A 21580-nucleotide genomic window follows, 5' to 3' on the forward strand; every position below is an offset into this window, starting at 1 on the left:
TTCTATCTGTTTCTCTCTTGTCTCTCTCTGTTCCTCTCTTTCTCTCTCTGTCTCTTTCTCTGTCTGTCTGCCTGTCTGTCTCTTTCTTTCTCTCTGTCTCTGCCTCTCTCTCTCTCTCTCTCTCTCTGCCTGTCTCACCGTATCTGTCTTGTCTTACTCTCTTTCTCTGCCTGTCTGTCTGTGTCTCTCTCTCCCTGCCTGTCTGTGTCTCTCTCTCTCTTTCTGTCTGTTTCTGTCTCTTTCTCTGTCTGTCTGCCCCTCTCTTTCTCTTTCCGTGTCTCTCTGTCTCTCTCTCTCTCTGCCTATCTTCTGTCTGACTCTCTCTCTCTGCCAGTCTGTCTCTTTCTCTGTCTGTCTCTCTCTTTCTCTCGGTTTCTCTCTGTCTCTCTCTGTCCATCTCTGTCTTTCTCTGTCTGTCTCTCTCTTTCTTTCTCTCTCTCTCTCTCTCTCTCTCTCTCTCTCTCTCTCTCTGCCTGCCTCTCTCACTGTGGCTGTCTTCTGTCTTACTCTCCTTCTCTGTCTGTCTGTCTGTCTGTCTCTCTCTCTCTCTCTCTCTCTCTCCCTCCCTCCCGTTCTATTTCTCTCTCTCTGTCTCTCTCTCTCTCTTCTGTCTGTTTCTCCCTTTCTCTCTCTGTCTGTCTCTGTCTTTCTCTGTCTGTCTCTTTCTCTGTCTCTCTCTCTCTCTCTCTCTCTCCCCGCCTGTCTCACTGTGTCCGTCTTCTGTCTTATTCTCTTTCTCTGCCTGTCTGTCTGTCTGTCTCTCTCTCTCCCTTCCTGTCTGTTTCTCTCTCTCTCTCTTTCTGTCTGTTTCTCTCCGTCTCTCTCTGTTTTTCTCTGTCTGTCTCTTTCTCTATCTGCCTCTCTCTTTCTTTTTCTGTGTCTCTCTGTGCCTATCTTCTGTCTGTCTCTCCTTCTCGGCCTGTCTGTCTGTCCCTCTCCCTCCCTTTCTGTTTCTCTCTCTCTCTCGCTCTCTCTCTGTGTGTCTCTCTCTCTTTCTGTCTGTTTCTCTCTGTCCATCTCTGTCTTTCTCTGTCTGTCTCTCTCTTTCTTTCTCTCTGTCTCTCTCTCTCTCGGCCTGTCTCTCTCACTGTGTCTCTCTTCTGTCTTACTCTCCTTCTCTGCCTGTCCATCTGTCTGTCTCTCTCTGGCTCTTCTCTGCCTGTCCATCTGTCTCTCTCTCTCCCTCCCTTTCTGATTCTCTCTCCCTCTCCCTCTCTGTGTCTCTCTCTTTCTGTCTGTTTATCTCTTTCTCTGTCTGTCCGTCACTGTCTTTCTCTGTATGTCTCTTTCTCTGTCTGTCTGTCTCTCTTTTTTCTCTGTCCTTCTGTCTCTCTCCGTGTGCCTATCTTCTGTCTTACTCTCTTTCTCTGCGTCTCTCTCTCTCTCTCTCTGTCTGTCTGTCTGTCTCTCTCTCTCTTTCTGTCTGTTTCTCTCTATCTCTCCCCATCCATCTCTGTCTTTCTATGTCTGTCTCGTTCTCTGTCAGTCTGTCAGACGCCCCGTGCCGGGGAGGGCCCTGCCCCTTCCATGAAAGTGAGAAGCGCGGGCTTAGGTGCTTCGAGGGGCCGAGAGGAATGTGGACAGACGGGCCTTGCTGGGCTTCCCCACTCGGTGTATGATTTCGGGAGGTCGAGGCCGGGTCCCCACTTGGATGCGAGGGGCGTTTTCAGACGTTTCTCTCTGTCACGTGTGGCGTCTGTACTTCTCCTAGTTCCCTGATAAGCTCCTCGACTTAAAAAGAAACAGTTAAGGCCGGGCGTGGTGGCTCACGTCTGTCATCCCAGCACTTTGGGAGGCCGAGGCGGGTGGATCATCTGAGGTTGGGAGTTCGAGACCAGCCTTGCCAACACGGCGAAACCCCGTCTCTACTAAAAATACAAAACTGAGTCTGGAGCGGTGGGTGGGGCGGGTGCCTGTGATGCCAGCTACTCGGGAGGCTGAGGCGGGAGAATCGCTGGAACCTGGGAGGCGGAGGCTGCAGTGAGCCGAGATCGCGCCACTGCACTACAGCCCAGGCTGCAGAGTGAGTGAGACTCTGTCTCTAAATAAATAAATAAATAAATAAATAAATAAATAAATAATAAATAAATAAATACATAAATTCTCTTCCGTGCTGACTGACACTTGCGGGCATCGGTTGTCTTCGGGCATCACCTAGCGGCCACTGTTATGGGAAGTCGACGTGACGCGGAGGGAGGTCTCGCCGACTTCACCGAGCCTGGGGCAACTGGTTTCTCTCTCTCCCTTCCGGAGGCCCCTCCCTCTCTCCCTCGTTGCCTAGGGAACATCCGCCCTGGCGGGGGCCCTATTGTTCTTTGATCGGCGCTTTAGTTTTCTTTGTGTTTTGGTTTCTTTCGTGCGCATAGACTCTTCGACTTGGGCTTTAGTTTAATTTTCGAGTCGCCCCCACGGCTCCCCCACTACCCACGTCCCGTTACGTTCATTTAGTGAGTCAGTTAGGTGGGTTGCCCCCCAAACCCCTGCCCCCCCGCCTCCCAACACCCTGCTTGGAAACTTTCCGGATCCACCCCGGTGTGCCTCGGTCTTCTCTCCCCTTCCCCCACCCCTTGCCGGCGATCTCATGCTTGCCAGGCTGACATTTGCATCGGTGGGCGTCAGGCCTCACTCAGTGGCCACCGTTTTTGAAGATGGGGGCGGCACGGTCCCACTTCCCCAGAGGCAGCTTGGGCCGCCGATGGCGGAGCCCCTGACCCGCGTGGGCAAGCGGGCGGGTCTGCAGTTGTGGGGTTTCTCCCCCCGCTCCCCTCCTCAGGCCTCCCTCCCTGGGAAAGCTTCACCCTGGCTGGGTCTCAATCACCTTTTATCATGATGTTTTAGTTTCCCCTCCCTCCCTCCCTCCCTCCCTCCCTCCCTCCCTCCGGCCAGCAGAGTTTCACAATGGGAACGGCGTCACAGCTCTAGTCTGGGCCTTCTCAGTATTTGCCCGAAATAGAAACGCTTTCTGAAAACTAATACTTTGCTCACTTAAGATTTCCAGGGACGGTGGGGGGAGGGGGGACGGATAGCATGAGGAGATACACCTAATGCTAAATGACGAGTTAATGGGTGCAGCACACCAACATGGCACATGGATACATAGGTAACACACCCGCACATTGTGCACGTGTACCCTAAAACTTAAAGTACGAAAAAAAGAAAAAAAGATTTCCAGGGACGGTGCCTTGGCCCGTGTTTGTTGGCTTGTTTTGTTTTGTTCGTGTTTTTCCTTTTTCGTATGTCTTTCTTTTCAGGTGAAGTAGCGATCCCCAGTTTTCAGGAAGACGTCTATTTTCCCCAAGACGTGTCAGCTGCTGTTTTCTCCTGTTGTTAACTAACGCTTTTCTGCATCTCTCCACGTGCAGTGAGAGCCGGTTGATGTTGACTATACTTCATAACATCTTATTTTCTAGAAATCCGTAAGCGAATGCTGCTGCTGCTCTTGTTGCTGTTGCTGTTGTTGTAGTTGTCGTCGTCGTCGTTGTCGTCGTCGTCGTCGTCGTCGTCGTTGTTGTTGTTCTTGTTGTTGTTTTCAAAGTATACCCCCGGCCACAGTTTATGGGATCAAAAGCATTATAAAATATGTGTAATTATTTCTGGAGCACGCCTTTCTTCCCCTTCTCTCTGTGTCTCTGTCTGTCTCTGTCTCTCTCTTTCTCTTTCTCTGTCTTCTCTCTCTCTCTGCCTGTCTGTTTCTCTCTGTCTCTGTCTCTCTCTCTTTCCGTTTCTCTCCGTCCGTCTCTGTCTTTCTCTGTCTGTCTGTCTCTCTCTTTCTTTCTCTCTGTCTCTCTCTCTGACTGTCTCTCTCACTGTGTCTGTCTTCCGTCTTACTCCCTCTCTCTGCCTGTTTGTCTGTCGGTCTGCCTCTCTCTCTCTCTCTCTCTCTCTCTCTCTGTCTGTCTGTTTCTCTCTGTCTCTGTCTCTCTCTCTTTCTGTTTCTCTCTGTCCGTCTCTGCCTTTCTCTGTCTGTCCGTCTCTCTCTATCTTTCTCTCTGTCTCTCTCTCTGCCGGTCTCTCTCACTGTGTCTGTCTTCTGTCTTACTCTCTTTCTCTGCCTGCCTCTCTCTCTCTCTCTGTCTCTCTTTCTGTCTGTTTCTCTCTGTCTCTCTCTGTCCGTCTCTGTCTTTCTCTGTCTGTCTCTTTGTCTGTCTGTCCGTCTTTCTCTTTTTTCTCTCTGTCTCTGTCTCTCTCTCTCACTGTGTCTGTCTTCTGTCTTATTCGCTTTCTCTGCCTGTCTGTCTCCCTCTCTCTCTCCCTCTCTGTCTATTTGTCTCTCTCTCTCTGCCCATCTGTTTCTCTCTCTGTCTCTGCCTGTCTCTCTCTCTTTCTGTGTCTGTCTTGTGTCTTACTGTCTTTCTCTGCCTGTCTGTCTGTCTCTCTCTGCCTCCCTGTCTGTCTGTTTCTCTCTCTCTCTCTCTCTTTGTCTGTGTCTCTCTCTTTCTGTCTGTTTCTCTCTGTCTGTCTGTCTGTCTTTCTCTCTCTCTGTCTCTTTTTCTCTGTCTGTCTCTTTCTTTCTCTCTGTCTGTCTGTCTCTGTCTCTCTCCCTCTCTCTCTCTCTCCCTCTGTGTGTGTCTGCCTTCCATCTTACTCTCTTTCTCTGCCTGTCAGTCATCCTGTCTGTCTGTCTCTCACTCTGTCTGTCTCTCTCCCTCTCTCTCTCTCTCTCTCCCTCTGTGTGTGTCTGCCTTCCATCTTACTCTCTTTCTCTGCCTGTCAGTCATCCTGTCTGTCTGTCTCTCACTCTGTCTGTCTCTCTCCCTCTCTCTCTCTCTCTCCCTCTGTGTGTGTCTGCCTTCCATCTTACTCTCTTTCTCTGCCTGTCTGTCTGTCTCTCACTCTGTCTGTCTCTCTCCCTTCCTGTCTCCCTGTTTCTTTCTGTTTCTTTCGGTCTCTGTCCATCTCTGTCTTTCTCTATCTCTCTCTCTGTCTTTCTCTCTTTGTGTATCTTTGTCTCTCTCTGTCTGTCTCTCTCTATCTCTATCTCTGTCTCTGTCTCTCTGTCTCTCTCTCTCTCTCTCTCTCTCTCTCTCTCTCTCTTGCTCGCTCGCTCGCTCGCTCTCTGGCTCTCGCTATCTCCCGCCCTCTCTTTCTTTGCAAAATAAGCTCAAGTACATCTAATCTCATCCATTACCAAGGCCTGAATTCTTAGCATCAGACATCCCAGATTTGATCTCCCTACAGAATGCTGTACAGAACTGGCGAGTTGATTTCTGGACTTGGATACCTCATAGATACTACATATGAATAAAGATCCAACCCTAAAATCTGGAGTTGCTTCTCCCTCGACAGTCTCGAAAGATCATGCCTCTGTTCACCTAGGATGCTGGGAGGGTTTTCTCAATGTGCATCTGCCCGTGTCCTAAGTGACCTGTGACCGAGCCCCGTCCGTTCTGTCTCAAATATGTATCTGCAGACACTTCTCTCCATTTCCACAACTACCCACGGCCCCCTGTGGAACCACTGGCTCTTTGAAAAAAAAAATCCCAGAAGTGGTTTTGGGTTTTTGGCTGGAGGCCTAAGCCTGCTGAGAACTTTCCTGCCCAGGATTCTGTGTGAACAAAAGTGCCTCTGCTGGGAGCTGGGATCCTCGGGACGGTGCTTGCTAGCGCTGGATGAGTCTCTGGAAGGACGCACGGGACTCCGCAAAGCTGACCTGTCCCACCGAGGTCAAATGGATACCTCTGCATTGGCCCGAGGCCTCCAACGTACATCACGGTCACCGACCGTCACCGTCAGCATCCCTGTGAGCCTGCCCAAGGCCCCGACTCTGGGGAGACTCCTGGGAGCCCGGCCTTGGTCGGCTAAAGTCCAGAGGCACGGTGACTTCCACCCACAAGGTCCCCACTGAACTGCGAAGATGTGGAGCGTAGGTCAGAGAGGGGACCGGGGTGGGGGGTGGGGGAGACGTCCTGACAGGCGAGGAGTTCCCTAGGCTCTGGCCACCCCACCCACGTCCCACGTCCCGGGCACCCGCGGGACACCGCCGCTTTATCCCCTCCTCTGTCCACAGCCACCCCCACCACACCCCGCAACCCACGCACACACGCTGGAGGTTACAAAACCACACGGCGTGAATAGGGCCTGGCGGAGCGAGAGCCCATTTCACGAGGCGGGGCGGGGGGTGGGGTGCGGGTTGTGGGGTCTGTAGAGAGCCCGATTCTCCCTCTTGGGTGGCTACAGGCTAGAAATGAATATTGCTTCTTGGGCGGAGGGGCTTCCTTAGGCCATCACCGTTTGCGGGACTATCTCTCAAACCCTCCCTTGAGGCCACAAAATAGATTCCGCCCCACCCCTCGACGTTCCCCGCCCCGGTGCTGGATGTATCCTGTCAAGAGACCTGAGCCCGACACGTTGAGCTAAACACCTTCATTGGCTTTGCGTGTTTGTTTCTTTCTGAGATGGAGTCTTGCTCTGTCGCCCAGGCTGGAGTGCAGTGGCGTGACCTCGGCTCACTGCACCCTCTGCCTCCTGGGTTCCAGTGATTCTCCTGCCTCAGCGCCACCAGGCCCGGCTCATTTTTTTATTTTTAGTAGGCACGGGGTTTCACCCTGTCTCATTGGTTTTTACTGGAGATTCTAGATTCGAGCCACAGCTAATGCCGTGCCACAGAAAGACTTCTTTTTTCTTTTTTTTTTTTTTTGAAAGCGCAACGTATCTGCTGTATTTGAGTGGCTTCGTATATCATTGTAGTTGTGTTATAGATGAAGAAAAGGTATTAAACCCCGTGCTGATGATAGTGAAAGCGAAAACGAAGGAAAGGCTACCTATTTTGTAGTTAAAATATAGTGGCTCAGAATTCAGAGCTACCTAAATACGTCAGCATTTACACTCTTCCTAGGAAAAGCTTGCCGATCTGAATATTCCTCCTTTAAAGACGATTTTTGATAGGGTGAAGTTTTTTAAGAATGCGACTCCTGCAAAATAGCTGAACAGACAATACGCATTGACAGAAAACAACACGAGGATCCCCCGGACTTGGGAAAAAAATCAAAAACAACACAAGTCTCATGAAGAACTGAGTTCTTAAAATATGACGGAGAACATAGCTATCGGAAGAGAAGGCGGTATCGGCAAGTTGATTGTTACGTTGGTCAGCAATAGCTAGCACTATGTTTTTGGCCACCTTTCAGGCCATGTAACTACTACAGCAAAATGAGACAGAATCCGTTAAACAACATATTCACAAATCAAAAAATGTTTTAGTAATAGAATGCTGCAGATTTAGAAGCAAATCAAATGATACAACTCCACTGCTGTAATACTTAACCCCAAAGATAACCGTATCTGACAAAAAAAAACTACCACAGAGTTATGACTTCAGAATTATAGTTTCTCCTGGTATTTATTTATGTTTTTTTTTTTTGTTTTTTTTTTTTTTTTTTTTAATTTTTTTTTTTTCCTCCAGACGGCCTCTCGCTCGCTCTGTCGCCCAGGCTGGAGTGCAATGGGGTGATCTCGGCTCACTGCCGCCTCCACCTCCCGGGTTCAAGCGATTCTCCTGCCTCAGCCTCCCGCGTAGCTGGGACTACAGGCGCCCTCCACCACGGCCACCTAAGTTTTATACTCTTAATACGGACAGGGTTCCACCACGTTGGCCAGGATGGTCTCGATCTCTTGACCTTGTGACCCGCCCGCCTCGGCCTCCGAAAGTGCCGGGATGGCGGCAGGCGTGAGCCACCACGTCCGGCCTTCTCTTGATGTGTAAACTATTTCTTTTCTTTTCTTTCTTTTTTTTTTTTTTTTTTTTTTTGAGACGGAGTCTCGCTCTGTCGCCCGGGCTGGAGTGCAGTGGCGCGATCTCGGCTCACTGCAAGCTCCGCCTCCCGGGTTCACGCCATTCTCCTGCCTCAGCCTCCCGAGTAGCTGGGACTACAGGCGCCCGCCAACACGCCCGGCTAATTTTCTGTATTTTTAGTAGAGACGGGGTTTCACCGTGTTAGCCAGGATGGTCTCGATCTCCTGACCTCGTGATCCGCCCGCCTGGGCCTCCCGAAGTGCTGGGATGACAGGCTTGAGCCACCGCGCCCGGCCACCTGATGTGTAAACTATGAAGTCAGTCCAGAAAAATACAACCAATGTCAACGGCACGTATGGTGTTGAGGCAGAAGTAGGACCAAACGTTTTCGTATCTTATTCGGTTGATAACAATATGACCTAGGCAGTAATTTCCGATGTGTCTACTGATACGCAAGTACAAAACAGTAAAACGGAGATACTGCTAAATAAAAGGGTACACTGACTTCTTAATAGTAACTCCATCAACTGGAACACTGTCAAAAAGCAGCAACCAGTGAATCGTTGCAATATTTTTTTCTATTATCCGATAAGTGGATTATGCTGTTCCTTTCCAATTTCCCAAGCACTTTTTGTCCCCATCACCATTTCGGTGTTCAAAGAAAAAGTAACACATCCAGTCACAAAACTAAAGAAACACACACACAAACGAAAGACAACTACAGTATCTGCAAAAGTTTGGTAGAAGACTGCAACTGTTGAGTATAAGGATCTGGTATTCCATTATCGGGAGTTAATTTAAGAGTTTGTTAAAGACATACATTTCGTAAGAGAGCATTTCAGTTAGACGTTATTGACCAGTATGTACCATCCCTAGGTATCTGTAACCAAATTCATGGCAATAAAGAGCTATCTAACGAGAAAAATCAGCGAGCACCGGCACCGTCGATAAGAGCTTGTCTTTACACTTCATTGCCGCTTACCATGCGTTACAATGTCTAGGATGGACTCTGATAGCATTTCGAAAACAAGCTAATGCTTTGTCCCATTCTACAGTGAAGACAAACTCCCGCCCTAATGCAGTAGAGGCCTAAGCATGATTTGGATCCACTTCGATAGCTCTCTGGAAGAATTTAATTGCCATATCGTGTCCCCGTTGCAAGCGGAAACAGTTCCCTGCGGCACGCCAGGCCTCTGGCTGGCGAATTTTTATCCACGTCTGTCAAGTCTTTTGACAGAACTCACAGAGCAACATCTTTTTGAGGATGCCAGAGTGTTGCGGAGCAGAGCTCCATGCCTTCGACCCTGTAATTCTCCATCCTTCTAACCTCTGAGAAGATTCTTTCAGCTTGCGTGGACTCTGAAAGCTCAAAATAGGCCCTTCCGATGTGGCACAGTACCCTACCGGCATCGTGGTGGGGAGAAGGTGGATGGCTCCAAATATCGATAGCTTGTGTGCAGTGGTGAGAACACAAAGCTACATAACCTTTCCCCCTTTCACGAAGAAGGCTCATCAAGCCTTCGGCTGCTGCTTTTCGTAGATTAAAAGCCTGAATCTGAGGTGTGATTGCGGATATTTTCCCTTCTGAAATGATGGAAGAGTCCAATTTTGTCATTTCCAGGCTGCCATCGATGTGAGGTCGAGTTACTCCTCCTTCGTTAGTTTTACTTTTTGTTTTTCTGTTTGGGATTTCAGGTGGACACTTCATTTTTAACTTTTTTCCTATTCTCCTTGGTTGTGGAGCTGTCACTAGTCAAGAGTCATGGATTTCTTCGAGGCAGTGCATTTAGGGGAGATGCCACAGTGGGGCTCGATACCTGAGGTGATGCCCTTGTTTGTGGACCAGAACTTTGTGTTTTTGCAAGAATTGGAGTTACCTCTCGGCTATGTCCACTCTGTGAGAAGACAGACTGTGCTCCAGTTCGGCCGATTCTGGCAACAGGCTTTTTTGAAGGGGCTCCGGTGGATGGCACGTCAGTGACAGGAGGTGTCTAATACTAGTGTAGTTTTGTAAATAGGATCCATCCATCTCCCGGACTTGGGGTTTCTAATGGCAAAATCCCAACACTTGGAGTTAATGGACTAACAGCTGCTGGTCGTCCTGATAAACTTCGACCAGCTTTTGGCTTCTTTTGAACCTGCGTAGATAATATGGAAGTTCCTGTTCCCAGTGGGACGGTATCAGGTGAAATGACAGCTGAATCAATGGAAGACACTGGGGAATCTGTATTCAAGGAGTACTTTGAATTGGAAGATTCTCAATTCAATCTGTTTAATTCAATTGTGTCCTGGGGTGTTTCCGTAAGAAGGGTCTCAGGCTGTCTGTGACATAAACTATGACGAGGTACTTGTGTGGTGCAACGGTTGGGCAGACCGTTGCTAAAGTTCTGTAAAGATGTGAATTTAAACGTTTGGTCAGGATCCGGCTTTTCACCTATTTCACAGAATGATTCAAAGGGATACCAGAAGAAAGGCTTGAAACGAAGGCCCTTTGGGTAACACTCCGATGCTTTGGCAAGCGGATCTGTCTTGCGATATACGTGTCCCAACGATGAGAGAGTAAAGCAAGCCGAATCACCAAACTCAATAACATATGAGTCACGATATCATCATGGCTTTTCTGTTTATTAAACACCCCACCGGATAAGATTCGTTCGCCTTCTGCAAGCTTGCTGAGATCAAGACGACATTTTGCAAGCAGGTATTTGCATTGAGGTGTAGCACAACTGTGTCCTTTCAAGAGTCTATATGCTTTGTAGGCCTTTCCTGAGCGGTAAGAACAGGTCTCCAGTAAAAACGAGGCTTCCTCTGAGTGTACTTCTGCATAAAGGCGTTCTGCGAGGAAAACCGCATCTCGGTAAGCATAGCGGTTTAGTGCTTGCCATATAGCTGCCCGGACGGGTTCCTGCAGCACCGTCATCCTCCGGGCTCAGGCCCACTTCCTTTCTGCAGTGCCTGAGGCACACCCCCCCGCCCCCTCCCCCCGTAGCGGCTCCTGGGCCTGCCGGCCCCGGCTCATTTAAAGTCACCAGCGACAGTTACCAGGGGATGGGGGAGGCCGAGCAAGAAATGACTTCTTTATCCTGCGGACTCCGGAGAGCCCGGCCCCTTGTGACCCATTGTAAACCGAGAGTCACCTCACGTTTGGAAACACGGGGTTTCCATGTTTCCGCTCCCAAGTTCGGTGGAGGGATGTGGCATGTAGGACGAAGGACTCTCTTCCTTCTGATTCGGTCTGCACAGTGGGGCCTAGGGCTGGGGCTCTCTCTGTGCGGACGGCGGACTCCCTCTACCTTGGGTTCCATCGGGCCCCACCCTGGAACACGGGCCTTGGCAGATTCTGGCCCTTCCTGGCCCTCAAGTCGCTGTCAGAAACCCCATCTCCGGCTCGGATGCCCCGAATGGCTGTGGCTCGCACCGCTCTGGAAACATTGGAAATCTCTCCTCTACGCGTGGCCACCTAAAACCACAGGAGCTCGGGACACACGTGCTTTCGGAAGAGAATGCTGAGAGTCTCTTGCCGACTCTCTCTTGACTTGAGTCCTTCATGGGTGTGTGGTTAAGACGTAGTGAGACAAGACGTATTAACTCGGGCCGGGTGCTGGTGGCTCACGCCTGCAACCCCAGCACTTTGGGAGGCCGAGGCCGTAGGATCCCTTGAGGAATCGCCTAACCCTGGGCAGGTTGAGGCTGCAGCCAGTGAGCCATAATGAATGGTGTCACTGCACTCCAGTCTGGGCGAAAGACAGTGAGGCCCTGTCACAGGCAGGCAGGCAGGCAGGCAGGCAGGCAGGCAGGCAGGCAGGCAGACAACAGCTGTATTATGTTCTTCTCAGGGTAGGAAGCAAAAATAACAGAACACAGCACTTAATTTTTTGGGGGGCGGGGGAAGGAGTTTCACTCTTGGTGCCCACGCCGGAGTGCAATGGCACCATCTCGGCTCGCCGCAACCTCCACCTCCCGTGTTCAAGTGACTCTCCTGCCTCAGCCTCCTGAGTAGCTGGGATTACAGGCATGGGCCACCACACCCGGCTGATTTTGTATTGTTAGTAGAGACGGCATTTCTCCATGTGGGTCAGGCTGGTCTCGAACGAACTGGCGACCCCAGTTGATCTGCCCGCCTCGGCCTCCCAAATTGCTGGGATGACAGGCGTGAGCCATCGCGCCCGGCCGGCTACATTTTTTTTTTTTTTTTTTTTTAGTTTTCAATTTTAATCCATGTATTTACTGACATTTATTTATTTATTTATTTATTTATTTATTTATTTATTTGTTTGTTTCTTTTCGAGACAGACTCTCGCTCTGTTGCCCAGGCTGGAGTGCAGCGGCGCGATCTCGGCTCACTGCAAGCTCTGCCTCCCGGGTTCACGACCTTCTGCCCCAGCCTCCCAAGTAGCTGGGACTACAGGCGCCCGCCACCGCGCCTGACTAACTTTTTGTATTTTGAGTAGAGACGGGGTTTCACTGCGGTAGCCACGATGGTCTCGATCTCCTGACCCCGTGATCCGTCCGTCTGGGCCTCCTAAAGTGCTGGGATGACAGGCGTGAGCCACCGCCCCCGGCCTATTTATCTATTTATTAACTTGGAGTCCAAGTTATGAAACCAGTTAGTTTTTGTGTTTTTTTTTAGGGACGAGGTTTCGCCACGTTGCCAAAGGCTTGGATCGAGGGATCCACCTGCCCTTGGCCTCCCAAAACTGCGGGGATGACAGGCGTGGACCTACCGCGCCCGGCTTCCCCACCTCCCCCCCGCCCCCACCCGCTTGTCTTCCCGCCGACAGTTTCACGGCAGAGTGCTTGGCTGGTGTGCTTAAATTCATTCTAAATAGAAATTTAGGACGTCACCTTCTGGCCTCACGGACTCTGAGCTGAGGAGTCCCCTGGTCTGTCTACCACAGGACCGTACACGTCAGGAGGACAAAAATCGTTTAAAATAAGTAATTTTGTGTTACAGACATACACGGATATACCAAAAACGCAGAAACCAGTCTTTTAGAAATGGCCTCAGTCCCGGTGTCTGTGCCAGTGATTCTTTTCGATTTGGACCTTGAGGGAGAGAATTCCCAGTCGGTCTCTGGTCTCTGGACGGAAGTTCCAGATGATCCGATGGGTGGGGGCTCAGGCTGCCTCCCCCCAGAGTCCCTGGTCGAGTAGTTGTGGGGATCGCCTGGGAGGGCGCGGTGACCCACTGTGCTGTGGGGGCCTCCATCCTTCCCCCTCCCCCATCCCCCTCCAGGCGATCCCAATTCATTCCGGGCTGACACTCTCATTGGTAGACGTCGGGCATCACCTAGCGGCCACTGTTACTCTGAAAAGGGAGGCCTCACAGAGGAAGGAATCTCAGGCCGCCTGCGCACAGCCTGGGGCAACTGTGTCTTCTCCACCGCCCCCACCCTCATCTCCAACTTCCTCCCTCCCTTGTTGCCAAGGGAAGCGCCACTTCGACGACTGGGTCTGATGGACGTTTGGTCAGGCCAAAACAAACAAACAAAGAAAATAACATAAAACTAAATAAATAAAATAAGTCAACACCATACAGTACGGTACGGTACGGTACGGTACGGTACGGTACGGTACGGTACGGTACGGTACGATACGATACGATACGATACAATACAATACAATACAATACAATACAATACGATACAATACAATAGGCCGGGCACGGCGGCTCATGCCTGTAATCCCATCACTTTGGGAGACAGAGCTGGGCGCGTCACCTGAGGTCGGGAGTTGGAGACAAGCCTGAAAAACATGGAGAAATCCCGTCTCAATTGAAAATACAAAATTAGCCCGGCGTGGTGCCACATGCCTGTAATCCCAGCTGCTAGGAAGGCCGAGGCAGGAGAATTGCTTGAACCCGGGAGGCGGAGGTTGCGGTGAGCCGAGATCGCGCCATTGCACTCCGGTCTGAGCAACAACAGCGAAACTACGTCTCCGAAAAATAAAATAAAATAAATAAACCCATAAATAAAAATCCATCAAGAAAATAAAAATAAAATAAAATAGAATAAAATAAATAAATAGGCCCTGTGCCGTGGCTCAAGCCTGTCATCCCAGCACTTCGGGAGGCCGAGGCCGGTGGATCACGAGGCGGTCAGACCAGCAGGGCCAGTATGGTGAAACCCGGTCTCTACTCAAAATACACAAAATTAGCCGGGCGCGGTGCTGTACGTCTGTAATCCCGGCTACTCGGGAGGCCGAGCTGAGGCAGGAGAATCGCTTGAACCTGGAAGGCGGAGGTTGCAGTGAGCCGAGATCGCGCCACTGCACCCCAGCCTGGCCGACAGAGCGAGACTCCGTCTCAAAACAATAAAAAGAAAAATGAAATGAAACAAAATAATTAAAAAGTGAGTTTCCGGGAGAAGAGGAAAAAAAGAAAACGAGCCCACAGTGACATACACATACGCCTCTCGCCTTTCGAGGCATCAAACACGTTACGAATGATGCGTGATTTTTTTGGTAACTGAATCTTTTTTTATTATCATGAGTTATATTTCTGAGACGGAGTCTCGGAGGACCGCCCTCCCTCCGTCCCACTCCCTGGTTGCCCAGACAATCTCAGAGACAGACCCTGGCTGGGCCAGATGGTTCTTCTCTTTGATCCTTTGTTTCCTTGTCTTTCTTCGTGTCTTTAACCCGCGTGGACTCTTCTGTTCGGGTTTTACAGACGGCAGCCCCACTTTAGGCCTTGTTAGTGGTGACTTTCCTGATTCTCCCCAGATGTAGTGAAAGCAGGTAGATTTGCCTTGCCTTTTCTTCTTTCTTTCTTTCTTTCTTTCTTTCTTTCTTTCTTTCTTTCTTTCTTTCTTTCTTTCGTTCTTTCTTTCTTCTTTCTTTATTTCTTGTTTCATTTTTTCCTTTAGTTTTTTTTGGAGACGGAGTTTCACTCTCGTTGCCCAGGCTGGAGTGCAATGGCGCCATCTCGGCTCACCGCAACCTCCGCAACCCAGGTTCAAGCGATTCTCCTACCTCAGCCTCCCGAGTAGCTGGGATTACAGGCCTGCACCACCACGCCCGGCTAATTTTGTAGTTTTAGTAGAGACGGGGTTTCTCCATGTTGCGGCTGGACTCAAACTCCTGACCTCAGGTGATCCTAGCACCTCGGCCTCCCAAAGTGTGGGGATTACAGGTGTGAGCCACCGTGCCTGGCCTCTTTCCTTCTCTTTCTTTCTTTCTTTCTTTCTTTCTTTCTTTCTTTCTTTCTTTCCTTCTTTCTTTCTTCCTTTCTTTCTTTCTTTCTTTCTTTCTTTCATTCTTTCTTCTTTCTTTCCTTTCTTTCTTTCTTTCTTTCTTTCTTTCTCTCTCTCTCTCTTTCTTTCCTTCTTTCTTTCCTTTCTTTCTTTCTTTCTCTCTCTCTCTCTCTTTCTTTCCTTCTTTCTTTCCTTTCTTTCTTTCTTTCTTTCTTTCTTTCTTTCTTTCTTTCTTTCTCTCTCTCTCTCTCTCTTTCTTTCTTCTTTCTTTCTTTCTTTCTTTCTTTCATCTTCTTTTTCTTTATTTTTTTTGACACAGAGTTTCACCCTTGTTGCCCAGGCTAGAGATCTCGGCTCACCGCAACCTCTGTCTCCCAGGTTCAAGCGACTCTCCTGCCTCCCTAGTAGCTGGGATTACAGGCATGTGCCACCATGCCCGGCTAATTTTGTATTCTTTGTAGAGATGGTGTTTCTTTACGTTGGTCAGGCTGGTCTCAAACTCCCAACCTCAGGTGATCCGCCTGCCTTGGCCTCCCAAAGTGCTGGGATTACCGGCGTGAGCCACCGTGCCTAGCCTCTTTCTTTCTTTCTTTCTTTCTTTCTTTCTTTCTTTCTTTCTTTCTTTCTCTTTCTTCTTTCTTTCTTGTTTCATTTTTTTCGTTTTTTTTTTTTTTTTTTGGAGACGGAGTTTCACTCTTGTTGCCCAGGCTAGAGATGTCGGATCACCGCAACCTCTGCCTCGCAGGTTCAAGCGACTCTCCTGCCTCCCTAGTAGCTGGGATTACAGGCGTGTGCCACCATGCCCGGCTAATTTTGTATTCTTTGTAGAGACGGTGTTTCTTCACGTTGGTCAGGCTGGTCTCAGACTCCCAACCTCCGGTGATCCGCCTGCCTTGGCCTCCCAAAGTGCTGGGATTACCGGCGTGAGCCACCGTGCCTAGCCTCTTTCTTTCTTTCTTTCTTTCTTTCTTTCTTTCTTTCTTTCTTTCTTTCTCTCTTTCTCTCTTTCTCTTTCTTTCTTTCTCTTTCTTTCTTTCTTTCTTTCTTTCACTCTTTCTCTCTGTTTCTTTTTTCTTTCTCTCTTTCTTTCTTCCTTTCTTTTTCTTTCTTCTGTTTCGTCTTTTTGAGACAGTTTCACTCTTGTTTCACCGGCTGGAGTGCAATGGCGTGATCTTGTCTCACCGCACCATCCGCCTCCCGGGTTCCGGCGATTTTCCTGCCTCAGCCTCCTGAGTAGCTGGGGTTACAGGGATGCACCCCCACGCCTGGCTGAAGTTTTGTATTTTTAGCAGAGACGGGGTTTCACCGTGTCGGTCAGGCTGGTCTCCAACTCCCGACCTCAGGTGATGCGCCCACCTCGGCCTCTCAAAATGCTGGGATGACGGGCGTGAGCCACCGCGCCGGCCTATTGACTTCTCGTAGGGTAGGTCTTTTTTTCCATTTCTATGTATGTACGTACGTTTACAGATGTAGACGTTTTTATACTTTTATATATAAACGTGAGTGCTTGTGTTGATGGGTCTATGTATATACAGATGCTTACGTGGATGTGTAAGTCAACATATTTGTATACGATAAATACATATACCTATTCTATACAGATACGGGTGCTTCTACGTAAATAAGTAAATATCGATATATAAGCAGTTACATAGAAACACATACATTTGTTTCTGTATAAAGAATGTTATATATGCACGTTTATAAATAGATAAACGTGTTTGTGACTGTTTGTCTCCGTGTTCTTTCCTGCTCTCTTTCTCTCCTTTATGCTTTTCTTCCTTCCTTTCTTCCTTTCTCTCCTTCCTTACGTTTTTCTTCCTTCTTCCTTCCTTTCCCTCTTTCTGTTCTTTTTTCTTTCGTGCTTTATGTGTGTTTCCTTCCCTGTCTTTGCTTCTTTTGTCCTTCCTCTCTGTTTGTGTTTCCCTTCTTGCCTTCGTGTCTTTCCTCGTTCTTTCTCTCTTTTTTCATGTTTCTTTCCTTTCTATCTCTCTTTGTAAAATGGAATGTTTAAGAAGTTTTGTTTCTTCGTCTCCGTTTTTTTTTTTTTTTTTTTTTTTTTTTTTTTATTATACTTTAGGGTTTTAGGGTACATGTGCACAATGTGCAGTTTTGTTACATATGTATCCATATGCCATGTTGATTTCCTGCACCCATTAACTCGTCATTTAGCATTAGGTGTATCTCCTAATGCTGTCCCTCCCCCCTCCCCCCACCCCACAACAGTCCCCGGAGTGTGATGTTCCCCTTCCTGTGTCCATGAGTTCTCATTGTTCAATTCCCACCTATGAGTGAGAACATGCGGTGTTTGGTTTTTTGTCCTTGCGATAGTTTACTGAGAATGATGTTTTCCAGTTTCATCCATGTCCCTACAAAGGACACGAACTCATCATTTTTAAATGGTCTCTGTGTTCTCCATTTTCTTCCTCCCTCCCCGCTCCCTTCCCTCCCTCCTTTCCTTTCACCGTCTGTCTCTTTTCTGCGTTCCCTCCCTGCCTCCCTTCCTCCTTCCCTCCCTGCCTCCCTCCCTCCCTCTTTCTCTTCCTCTGTCTGCCTTTGTGTGGGCTCTCGAAGAGCCTACGCATTCTGCGTCTCCCTGTGTCCTCAACGACCCGCGACCGAGTCCTCGTTTGTCCTGTCTCTCTCCCTCCCTCCCTCCCTCCCTCCCTCCGAGATGCATCTCCAAACACCCAGACGCCGTGAGTTGTCTTCTGACTCTGTCGCGGTCGATGCGGAGACGCGCTTTGGGGACGGTTTCTGTGGAGATGGGGGAGAGGGGCTGCGTTTTCGGCCCCGGGAAGAGCTTCTCGACTCACGGTTTCGGTTTTGCGGTCCACGGGCCGCCCTGCCGACCGGATCGCTCTCGCTGACGTTGGCGACGGTTGTCGGGCTCCATCTGGCGGCCGCTTTTATACCGTCCTCTGGGCTTCCGGAGCTGCGGTGGCAGCTGCCGAAGGAGGGGACCGTCCCTGCTGTGAGCGAGGCAGAGCTCCGGAAAGCCCGCGGTCGTCAGCCGGGCTGGCCCGGTGGCGCCAGAGCGGTGGCGCGTCGCCTGTGACTCAGAGCTCGGGCGTGCAGGTTTATGTGGGGGAGAGGCTGTCGCTGCGCTTCTGAGCCCGAGCCGGGTGTGGGGACTGCCCGGGCCGGTCGACCAGCACGCCGCGGCTCCCGAGGCCCGAGCCGCGACCCGCGGGGACCGGCCGCGCGTGGCCCGGGAGCCTGGGGACGCCATTTGCCGGGCCCGCGCGCGTCCTGGCCGTCTGAGGCGGCGGTCGAATTTGTTTCCGCGTCCCCGTGGGGGAGCCGGGGACCGTCCTGCCCCCGTCCCTCGGGTGCCGGGGAGCGGTCCCTCTGCCAAGTCATCTTTTCTGGCGAGTCCCCGTGAGGAGTCGGGGAGCGCTCCCTGAGCGCGCGTGCGGCCCCGAGAGGTCACGCCCGGCCGGCCTTCGGTCCCCCGCGTGTCCCGGTCGTACGAGGGGCCGGCCGAAAATGCTTCCGGGTCTCGCTCCGGAGATGCGGGCCGGCCCCTGCGTGTGGCACGGGTGGCCGGGAGGGCGTCCCTGGCCCGGGGCTGCTCCCGCGTGTGTCCTGGGGTAGACCAGAGGGTCCGGGGTGCTCCGTGTCTGGCTGCGATGGTGGCGTTTTTGGGGACAGATGTCCGTGTCGTGGGTCCCCTGGGCCGGCGGCGGTGTCGGTGACTCGCCCTCCTGCCCCCGGGGCAGGTATATCTCTCACTGCGAGTCGGCATTTTGGGCCACCGGGTTATTGCTGACACGCTGTCCTCTGGCGACCTGTCGCTGGAGAGGTTGGGCCTCTGGATGCGTGCGGGGCTCTGGCCTACCGGTGACCCGGCTAGCCGGCCCTGCTCCTGCTTGAGCCGCCTGCTGGGGCCCGTGAGCCTGCTGCTCTCTCGTGCATCCGAGCGCCCCGACTCCCGCCCCCCGGTGCCGGCCCGGGTCCGGGTCTCTGACCCCCCGCCTGGGGGCGGCGGGGAAGGCGGCGAGGGCTACCCTGCCCCCGTGCGCTCCCCGCTGCGGGCACCCGGGGCGGCCGTGACAACCCCACCCCGTTGGCTCCGTGCCGCGCGTGTCAGGCGTCCTCGTTTCCGCTGGGTTGTCCGCCGCCCCTCCCCCCCCCCCCAGAGCGGGGAACGGCCGGGCTGATCGGCTCGCTGGCTGGCCGGCTGGCCGCCTCCCGCTCCTTGGGGGGGGCTCCTCGTGATCGATGTGGTGGCGTCATGCTCTCCCGGGCAGGGTCCGAGCCGCGACGGGCGAGGGGCGGACATTCGTGGCGAATGGGACCGTTCTTCTCACTCCGCCCGCGGGGGCCCCTCGTCTCTCCTCCCCGCCTGCGGGTGGTGCGCTGGGGAAGGCGAGGGGCGCGGAACCCGGCCCGACCTCGCTGTCCCGTCCCTGCCTTCCGCCACGCGGCGTGGGTCGGCGGGGTCCTCTGACGCGGCGGGCACCCCTCGCTCTCGCCTCCTGTGCTTGTCGACTCGCGGGCGGCCCCCCTCCGCGGCGGTGGGGTGCCGTCCCGCCGGCCCGTCGTGCTGCCCTCTTGGGGGTCGCGCGAGCGTGGGCTCCGCCTGGGCCTTTGCGGTGCTCCTGGAGCGCTCCGGGTTGTCCCTCAGGTGCCCGAGGCCGAGCGGTGGTGTGTCTTTCCCGCCCCCGGCGCCCCCTCTTCCGGTCGCCGCCGCGGCGTCCGCGCGTGGGTCCTGAGGGAGCTCGTCGGTGTCGGGGGGTCGAGGCGGTGGAGTGAGACGCGCCCCTCCCACGCGGGGAAGGGCGCCGCGTGGTCCGGCGAGCGCACGTGTCCCGTGCTTCCCCCCTGGCGGGTGCGCGCGGGGCCCGTGTGAGCGATCGCGGTGGGCTCTCGGGCCGGTGACGCGTGCGCCGGCCGGCCGCCGAGGGGCTGCCGTCCCGCCTCTGACCGGCCGTGTGTGGGTTGACTTCGGAGGCGCTTCGCCTCGGAAGGAAGGAGGCCGGTGGAGGTGGGAAGGGGGGCGGGGCCTCGGGGGGTTGCGCGCATGCGCACCAGCCGGGTCTCCCCCCCCCCCCCCCGCCCTGACCGCGAACGCTCGAGGTTGCCGCACGCGGCTGTGCGTTTCCTCCTACCGCAGGCCCCTCCCTCCCATCCCCGGGCGTCCCCGAGCGCCTCCGCGGGCCCGACGAGGGGCGACTGGCGGGTGGGGAGAGTGACCCGCCCTCGGTGAGAAAGCCTTCTCTAGCGATCCGAGAGGCGTGCGTTGGGGTACCGGATCCCCCGGCCCGCCGCCTCTCTCTGTGCGTGATGGTAGCGCTTGCCGTAGCGACTCGCTCGCGGCGGACCCTCCTCCGCTTCCCCCCTCGGTGGGGTGAGGGGGGGAGAGCGAGGGTTCCGCCGGCCCCCGACCGCGGTGGTGGGGGCCGAGCGTGGCTCGTCGCCTACTGTGGCCCGCGCCTCCCCCTTCCGAGTCGGGGGAGGATCCCGCCGGGCCGGGCCCGGCGTCCTAGCGGTTCGGAGGCTGTGCCGCGAGCGGTGGGGTGTGCGCGGCGTTCCGTCCGGCGCGTGACCCCTCTCCGCCGTCGAGCCGGCTCTCCGCCCGCTCCCGTGCCGAGTCGCGACCGGTGCCGGCGCCCGCGTTTGCGTGGCAAGGGTTCGGGCCGCCTGGCCCCGGGAAAGCGTCCCGCGGTGGGGGCGCGCCGGTCTCCCGGAGCGGGACCGGGTCGGAGGATGGACGAGAATCCCGGGCGATGCGGCCCTGGTGTCGGGTGTGTGGCTGTGGTCGCTTCGCGGGGTGGGGGGCCCGGTGGCCGGGGCCCCGGGTCTCGTGAGGAGGCGGGTCTCGGTGGGTGGGTGCCGAGGGCCGGCCGGCGTCCCAGGCGGTGCGCCGCGGGACCGCCCTCGTGTCTGTGGCGGTGGGATCCCGTGGCGGTGTTTTCCTGGTGGCCCGGCCGCGCCTGAGGTTTCTCCCCCGAGCCGCCCCTCAGCGGGCTCCCGGGGGCTCTCGCCCTCGCGGTCCCTGGCCCCCGCCCCTCCGCGTGCGCGCCCCCTTCCCCGCCCGCCGCCTGCCGAATCCCCTCTCCCCGAGCGGCTCAGCACCGGCTTTACGTCGGTGGCGGCCCCGTCTGGGCCCGAACCCGGCACCGCCTCGTGGGGCGCCGCCGCCGGCCACCGTTTGGCCCGGTGTCCGCGTCCCCCCCGGCGCGCGCGCGCGCTTTCGGGACCGGGTCGGTGGCGCGCCCCGGCTTGGGCCCGGTGGGCGCCCGGAGGGTTTTTGGGGGTCGGCGCGTGCGGGGGGTGGAGGGCGTTCCGGGGGGCTGGCCGCGACTGCGGCGGCGGTGTGGGGAGCCGCGGGGATCGCCGGAGGCCGGTCTTCCGCTCCGGGTGCCGCCTCCGTGCGTGTGCCCCGGCCGCGGTCGGCTGCGCTCGACGCGGTTCCCGCGGTGTCCCCTTCCCCGCCGGCCGCGTTTCTCGCGCCTTCCCCCGTCGCCTCGGCCTCGCCCCGGCGTTCTCGTCTTCTCCCGTCCCGCTCTTCCGCCTCGGGTCGGCGCGGCCCCGGGTGCGCCTCGCTTCCCGGGCCCGCCGCGGCCCTTCCCTGAGAGGCGTCTGTCCTGGGCGTCGGCGTCCGGGGAGAGCCCCTCCTCCTGCCCCGCGTGGCGTTGCCCCGTTCGGC

The 21580-nt window shown here is 54.1% G+C and overlaps 1 pseudogene; it reads right to left on the reverse strand.

Annotated features, from left to right (window-relative positions):
- Positions 1–8493: 8493 nt before the first annotated feature.
- Positions 8494–11818, reverse strand: LOC134736113 (cell division cycle protein 27 homolog; annotated as a pseudogene).
- Positions 11819–21580: the final 9762 nt, after the last annotated feature.

This window comes from Symphalangus syndactylus, chromosome Y (assembly GCF_028878055.3).
Source record: "Symphalangus syndactylus isolate Jambi chromosome Y, NHGRI_mSymSyn1-v2.1_pri, whole genome shotgun sequence".
NCBI classification, from domain to species: Eukaryota; Metazoa; Chordata; class Mammalia; order Primates; family Hylobatidae; genus Symphalangus; species Symphalangus syndactylus.